This window comes from Lissotriton vulgaris, chromosome 8, assembly GCF_964263255.1.
Source record: "Lissotriton vulgaris chromosome 8, aLisVul1.2, whole genome shotgun sequence".
NCBI classification, from domain to species: Eukaryota; Metazoa; Chordata; class Amphibia; order Caudata; family Salamandridae; genus Lissotriton; species Lissotriton vulgaris.
This window is the reverse complement of record NC_141696.1, coordinates 405,567,875-405,575,595: the sequence shown is the minus strand read 5'-3', so window position 1 is coordinate 405,575,595 and position 7,721 is coordinate 405,567,875. Positions and strand designations below refer to the sequence as shown.

Sequence of the window (7,721 nt, the reverse complement as noted above, 5' to 3'; positions counted from 1 at the left end):
GTATTCACTGTCACGCCAAGCAGCAAAGACGTCTTACTGACATGATTCTGCATAGACATCTAAACTTTATTGTAATGTTTGTAAACATATTTGAAATATATTATTTGCAGTTTCGTGATCTACTGTTCTATCAATGTGTTCGATATAAAACAATGTATTTGATACTCATTGTACCCTTTTGATGTGTACTGTGATATTCAGTCCCACGATTTCAGAATAACATATTCTAATAAATAAACATTACTAACACACATTTGTTTTTTTGTATTTTAGCTGGCGCCATTTTCACGAAAAGATTTAGCTTAGGGACAAATGAGGTGGGCTGAATTTACGGATGTTCTTTCTCATCAAGTCATCTTAAAAGGTCCCTTGTTCTGCTGCCCAGGTGTCTGCTCTGACTGCTGCCCAGGCTCTGCTGGCCATCATGGTACCGCATGGGGCATGGGCTCCACCAGATGCCTATCACCTCAGCATGAGAATTGCGAGCCAGTGGTTGTCTGGCACTGCCTTCAGGTCCTTATGATAGTGCCACATCATATAGTGCAGTCAGGAGGTCCCATCACTGCGAGAGCTCATCAAAGCCATTTGACCTCTGCCATGCCCCTGTCCTTCTATGTAAATATTCTGAACCCATCAATCTGGCCCTGCATGCCCAGTGCCCCAAGTGCTCTGGGATCACCTTCTCCTCTCTTATCTTTATCCAAGGTGCCAGGGCAGGTGATGGTAACCGTGGAAGAAAGCCTCCCACAGGCTTCTGCAATTCCTCTGACAACTGTTAGTGGCCAACAGGGTCATCCGCAAAACCTTCACCATATCATGGGAGCAAATGTTCAAATGTGGATTGTTCACACTTGAGTACCTGGAACGCTACTACACGTTGGAGCATCACGAGGTGGTGCTGCTGCTTTAAAATCCAGCTCCAAAGAGATAACACCTGAGGCCAGCATCTGTCCACCTACCAAGTGGCATAACTGCTAGCCAGCAGGTGAGCATATCATCCATCAGACAATCCAATCCCGACCCACTGTGAACACCTCTACATTGCTCTATCCTGATGGGTGCACATGCAGCTGAAGGAATCTCTATGGCAATTCCTGTTCCGACAGGAGCATCCATCTTGTGGTAGAGCAGCCAGTACCCTGAAAAGCAACAAGATAATTCAACATGCAAAAACCCCTGACACTTTCATCATTTGGAGCCTAGATACCTAAGTTTTGCACTATGACTCAGAAATCCATCTTTAGTTATCATCGAGTTCCTACAAATCTATATAGGATCTGTGCGTTTAGACAACGTAAACTAAGGTGTTGATGTCCAGACTGATTCCAGACTCACAGTGCCACTATGCGCTTCTCTTACCAAGGAGCGAATAGTTCCTAGCAACTATTGAACAAGACAACCCTGACCCCTCAGGGATTGTGGAAACAGTACAGTACTTTCGCTCAGTCAATTGTGCACACTTGCTCTCAGAGAGATATACAGAGTAAACAATGGGGACGTTTTCAATAAGCATTTATTGAACCAGCGTCATTCTAGTATAAAATATTTGTGCTGCAACAGCCATTAGACAGAAACAGATATAAACGATTACAAGCACCAATAGAGTAAATAGAAGGTAGAATTCTACCATAGTGCTAAAACTGTTAATATATGCAGGCATATAAATACATGACAATAATAATGCGTACTCCTAGGATGCAACCCTAACTAGATTTACCTGGGTGTACCTAGCATGTATGTAGGTGTAGAGCCAAGAAACCCCCTAGGAACAAGCCAGCCCCATTACCTGAGGTGAGAGAACGAAGCACCTCGTCTTGGTCTCGATTTAGACACCCCGCAAGGGATGTCAGACCTCTGTGTGCTGGAGTGTGTGCGTGCAGGGACCTCAGCCCCTCATGTCAGCATGGAAGCTTCTCCTCTGATTTGTCCAGCGAAGAGGTGATGTTTATATACCCAAAAGGTATCCTCTGGGCTTTCCACAGGTGTGTCATTGTACTGTGGGCATGCCGGCCAAGGATGAAGATAGTGATCACCCTTATACAGAGTTATTATGCAGAAGATGGTAATCCTGCTGGGATACTGAGAATCCTCATGCATAATAAATGAGGATCGTTTTTGGAGAAAAACACACAACATTTATGCGGCACCTAACTAGGTAAAAGGTCAGCAGCAGAACCGTTATGTAGAACAATGGTGGGACAAATGTATGTAAAAGGATGTGCAACTACCTAGGCCAATGTTGGGGTACATTGGGGTTTATAACATAGTTCTGGTATGCCTGTTAAAGCAGCAAAGGTGGTTTCAGTACTGGCACCCATCACAATGCCGTCAGTAGCCACTTCAGGTTCTTTGTAGCATACACAAGTGCCAAAAAGTAGAATTGTTACCATGACAATGCCCTCCTACTATTATTATGATTTGGCTGTGACTGCCTCAAACATTTCTGTTGCTAAGGTGGTCCAAGAGCAGATAACGCATACATCTTCCTTTACCAAATGTGACTGTGGCTGATCTGAGCACCTTGATCCCCATATCACATTATGATGCCTTTCACAACCAGGTGCCAATGGAGAGAAAAGTGCAAACCAGAAGTTGGTGCCTGTCCTGTTTCAGCACTTTCTGGCCATCTACACATTGCCTGCATACCTACTAGCCTACTCACACCCTGATCACCATTTCTGTGTTCATTCAAATGTAGCCCATTTTATCTCAGGCCCAGACTTCAGACATCAATTAACATACTGGGGAAGTCTGGCATCCACACCACAGCTCAAACAGATACAGCTGATGATAATTGGGGCTTTTCACGCTTACCATATCCTGGGAATCCACTCAGCATCATAAGCAGACATGGAATTGAGTCATCACCAAGTGACACTCAGGGGATTCATCATTCTCCATTACGTACACAAGGAATCCAACAGGCATCTTTTAAGAAAGGTGGCCTCCATCCATTTGCACTCATAAGTCGTATTTCAGAAATCACAAACAGAAGTGAAGACCTCAGCAGAGTGAATGAGGGAACCATCATTGAAGCCAATCCTATGGGCAGCAGTGCGTTCCCTTTAACAGTACCATCTTCAGTACCTCCCCTTAACCAGCCTGCTATCAACAATGGTGGGGCCAAGAGATTTTCACTGCAGCCACACCGTCCTGTACGGAAAAAAACTCACACTTAATAGATGATCATTAAGAAAGAAACTAATTCTACAAAAATCACCTGATTTGTCAGCCCACAGATGCACATGTCTCCAGGGCCCTCATATGACAAGCCAGAATCATAAACTCATGCTTCTATGTTATTACTGGTCAGCATGCCCATGTTAGGTGTGACTAGTTTGAGCAGTGAATAACCATCTGCCACATTGGTATCAACATCACTGCACCCTGTGCCTACACAGCAAAATAACACACCTGCAACAAGTCCACCACATCTCAGCCATATGTGGTAGCCCTGTTAGCACTCTCAAGCACACCTCCCTCATCCGCTGTGTTGAACTTGGCCCTTTTGGCAGGTTCACCCCTGAACTTTCTGCCTTGAACTCTGACATGATACTAGTAGTTTGTGGCCTCTGCGCACTTTAGTACTGTGGCCCAGTGTAAAGCGCGTGCGCTCTCTGAGTGCGTGTGGAGATTGGCCTGCCCTCCTATAGGAATGCATGGGGGATATGTGTGTCCATGGTAATTCCTGATGTGAGAGGAGTGCAGGGGAGAAATTGGTATGTGCGAACTCGTGAGAATAAATGCTGCTCGATGGTGTGTGCAGATTTATTGTGACTAGTGGCGAAGTGCCACTTTTAGAAGTTGGCATTTCTGTGTGCAGTGTGTCTGCCTGCCTGACGTGAATTGCATGTCTGGCTTGTGATTGACAGGGGCTGGCTGGTGTGGTTGGCTCCAAGAGCCAGGATGGGTCTCCCCGATGGTAAATGGGGAGCTCTGCATGTAGATGAGAGGGAGGAGTTGCACCTGGGACCTGAATAGGGCTGGGCCTTCCCTCCACAATGCTGGCTCCACCTCCTGTGGTGCGTCTGATGTCCCTGGCCTGTCCTGTGAATAGAAGAGGGGAGCTGAGCAAAACAAAGTTCTCCTGAACCAGTTGTATCTTGTTCTCCCCTTGCCCTACAGTTGTAGACAAAGGAAAATGCTGTATAAAAGCAGGTTCTGTGACCCCATTAAAATGTTCTCTTTTTGAATCCTGACAGAGTGGGGCTTGCTGCTGGTGGGGCCCAGGAGGGACCACCATGTGCGCTGTCTCCTGTGTGCTGGCCCCTGGGCCCCACATTGCCCCCTTGATGCCTCCAGGACTGCTGGGACCTGTTGCTCTTTATTTTTGCTTTTTCCAAGGCTTGCTACAGCCTTCCAGTGACTGAGGAGCACTTTATTCTGCTTTTAAGTTTGACCAGCTTAGGGAGAGCGTGGGCTTCGCAGCGCCGAGCTGCATCTTGCCCGGAGGGAATTCCCAGCGTGGGGGATTCTCCCATCATGCTGTAATTGCAGGTGCCACCCCGCTTAACTGTATTTAATTACGGGTGCCCACCCGGATTTTGGTGCTAGTAATTGAGCGGGTGCCCACCCCGCTATATATGTTATGTTACGAGGGGGCCCACCCCTCATTTCGCCTCTGCACAAAGAATCACCTCTGCCGTCCTCACGGAAAACCAGAAGTCAGGTAGGCCCGCCTGTGACGTGGGCGGGGTCTGCAACCAAGCCGTAAGAGGCCGGCGTGAGTTTGTGATGCGGGGCTTCCATGCTTGAGGGAGAGCCCCGCAGTAGCAGCCAAAGCAAAGGGAGAGTCCCCGGGAAGGTGGGGGGCTCTCGTGGAGAGTCCCGCATCACCCAGCCCGTGAAGAAGAGACCGGGTCCCCCCCGCCGCCTCCGGAGAGCAGTCTGGTGAGTAGAGCTGCCTGGAGGGGGGGAAGGGCGCCAGATCGAGGCATACGTGCAGGGCTGAGTGGCCCCGCTTGACAGTGGGCCGCTCCAACATGCCTCTCCCGTGTGTGTGCTGGAGGCGGCACCGCGCTGGATCCCTTCTTTCCACGAGCAGCCCCCGCTTGATAGTGGGGCTGCTCCAGCGATGGGGCCAATATGATTTAGAAGCCCCCAGTGCATAGTGAGGCACAGTGTTGGTGTCTCTGCGGTCCCGCCGGTGCGGGCCGCTCCGACGGCGGGGCATCTTGGGTTTTAGAGCCTGCGTGACCCTAGCGATGGGCATGATTATTTCCGGAGCCAGTGGCTCAATGGTGGCAGAATTATTTTCAGAGCCAGATGGCTCCAACGCTCCACAGTATTTGTTTTGAAGCCAGATGGCTTCAACACTCCGCAGATTTGTTTTAGAGCCCAGATGGCTCCAGCCAAGGGGACACCTAATTGTTTACAGGGCCAGAGGGGCCCTTGTCCTATCACCAGTGCTTGGGGACATGCTTCTTTCCAGAGCCAGATGGCTCCAACATTGGGCATATTTATTTCAAGGGCCAGTGAGAGCCCATGCCTCATTTGATTATTTACAGCTGTGCAGCAATTAGTGCCAGCTGCACCGTTTAGGCGCACAGTTCTTTTGGGGTCATGCAAAGTCAGGAGTGAGATGCACTCCTTTGCCCCACACTTTCCCAGCTGCCCGGCAAGTAGTGGGCAGCTGCTACGTTTAAGTTTGCGCAGTGGTGCACCCTTGACTTTCGCTGCCTAGGCAGCAGCCCTGACTTTGTGGACATAGGGCATTTGAGACCCCTTTTTGAGCTGGCCAGTTGGACAGGGGGATTGTTAGATTTATAGGGCGCCAGGCCCTAATGTGATGTGGTGCTAGGAAATGTATTGTGTGTAGTATGTTTTAAGCACCCTGTTTTATACTTCTAAACTGTGGTTTATGATTATGAGGTTGTTTTGCATAATATGGTTTATGCTAGTGAGATTATGTTTCACTGTGTGATTTACGCCCCTAATGTGAGTTATACTTAGGAGGTTAGGGTCTAAGGTATTTAGACTTGTGAGGTTGGCGCAGAATGTAATTCACGCCTGATTTGATACTGTGCATAATGTAGTTTATATCAAAGACTGATGCTAAGTACAGTGATTACCAGTGTTTACTGGTTGTACGTTTATGATCTGTTTTACTTTTACCAAGTTCGCTTTGTGATGGTTTTGACAGTGGTCCATGTGGCCCTGTCAGGTGTAAATAATTCCCTTGTAGATATGACCAAGTGCCAGTTGGCACAGTGCGCATGGTGTGATTACTATTCTAATGTGTTATGAGAATACAAAGGCTATTTTTGATATAACCTTGTGTGGAGTTCCTTTTGTAGTGTGCCTGGGATGTTGTTGCTGTGTGCATGTGAAAATGCTTTACACATGGCCTCCGCGATAAGCCTGACTGCTCATGCTAAGCTAACAAGTGGGTGAGCAGGGGTTATCTTTGGCGTGTAACTCTCCAGCCCTGACTAGAGTGGTGGTCTCTGCCTGTCTTTGGTGCAAGCCTCCGCCAACCAGAGATCCCATTTCTAACACGCTGTAATTAGCAACTATGCTTCATGCCACACTGTCCCAGTGTGACAATCCATATTTCACTGCTTCCTGTATTACCTGAAATCAAGACTGATGGGTAATCCCATTGAGCGGACATCATAAGGCCAATCTCAGTAGTTCCTCAATTGCTACCATAATTGGTGTTCTGATCCCTCTCTTTGTTGGCCAACAAGCTTTAACAGCACTCTTAGGTGATTTGCAGCATAGTACATCGCCATGCAAGAAAGCCTGCATGTCATCTTTATGGAGAAGGCATTAAAATTCCAATAGCATGAATGATAAGAAGTCCAGCACCACAAATCCCATGCTTAAATCATAAAAGTGGTGTTTCCTGATATGGAATAAGTAGATGAAGAGGGGGTGAGGTATGTTCCAGTGTGCACTCAGTTCCCAGGACACATCTTTGGTATTTCTGCAGGAGACTGCCATTCAACCATCTAACAGACATGGGACAGGACATCTTTGATTGACTGACTTTGAGGCAAAAGGGTATACTCTCCACAAAAAAGACTGTTAATGATGATGACTTGCACAGGATCAATGAACTCAGCCATAGTAACAATCAATACTGTAAACTCATGAAGAACCAGATCAGTGGGGCGTGTTATTCCATGCTGTAAGTTATGGACCATAAGACCAGGTGCTTGAACAAGAGCGTCGGTCCAAGACGATTTCCAAACTAAAGTCCCGGAAGAGAGCATGAGTACATCCTAAATGCATAGGGGACTGGTGCAGGAAATACCCTGTTTTGATAATGCTCACACTTCAGACCATTTATGGAAGGCTTGTTTTAGAGTTGATCATCTAATTGAAACAATATCTGGAAAGGTTGGAGCCAGAGACTGGAATATCAGGAATGTGGTGGGAACAGAAACACTCAGGGCAGATTTACAAGCCCCTCGCGCCTCTTTTACACCGCCATTGCATCACTCTTGTGACGCAGCGGCAGCGCAAAAGATGCACCATGCTGCAGGGTATTTACAATGTGACGCATCTGGGAGATGCGTCACGTTGTAAAGCCCTGCACCAGAAGTAGGCGTTGCTGCGCGGGGGGCGTTCCGGCGCAGGAACGCCTACTAATGGTTGGCTGGAGTGAAATCTACAAGATTTCACTCAGTCACTTTTGCACTCATGCTGCGTCAAAACCTTGCGCCTGAGGATTGACACAGCATTGTGAAGATAGGGCCCCCCAGAGCATTGCTGGA

The 7,721-nt window shown here is 47.7% G+C and overlaps 2 pseudogenes; both read left to right on the top strand.

The window, feature by feature from the left end:
• Positions 1-334: 334 nt before the first annotated feature.
• On the top strand, positions 335-1,074 carry LOC147697091 (histone deacetylase complex subunit SAP130 pseudogene; annotated as a pseudogene).
• A 2,832-nt stretch (positions 1,075-3,906) lies between these two features.
• LOC147697090 (histone deacetylase complex subunit SAP130-like) lies at positions 3,907-7,219 on the top strand (annotated as a pseudogene).
• The last annotated feature ends 502 nt before the right edge of the window (positions 7,220-7,721 follow it).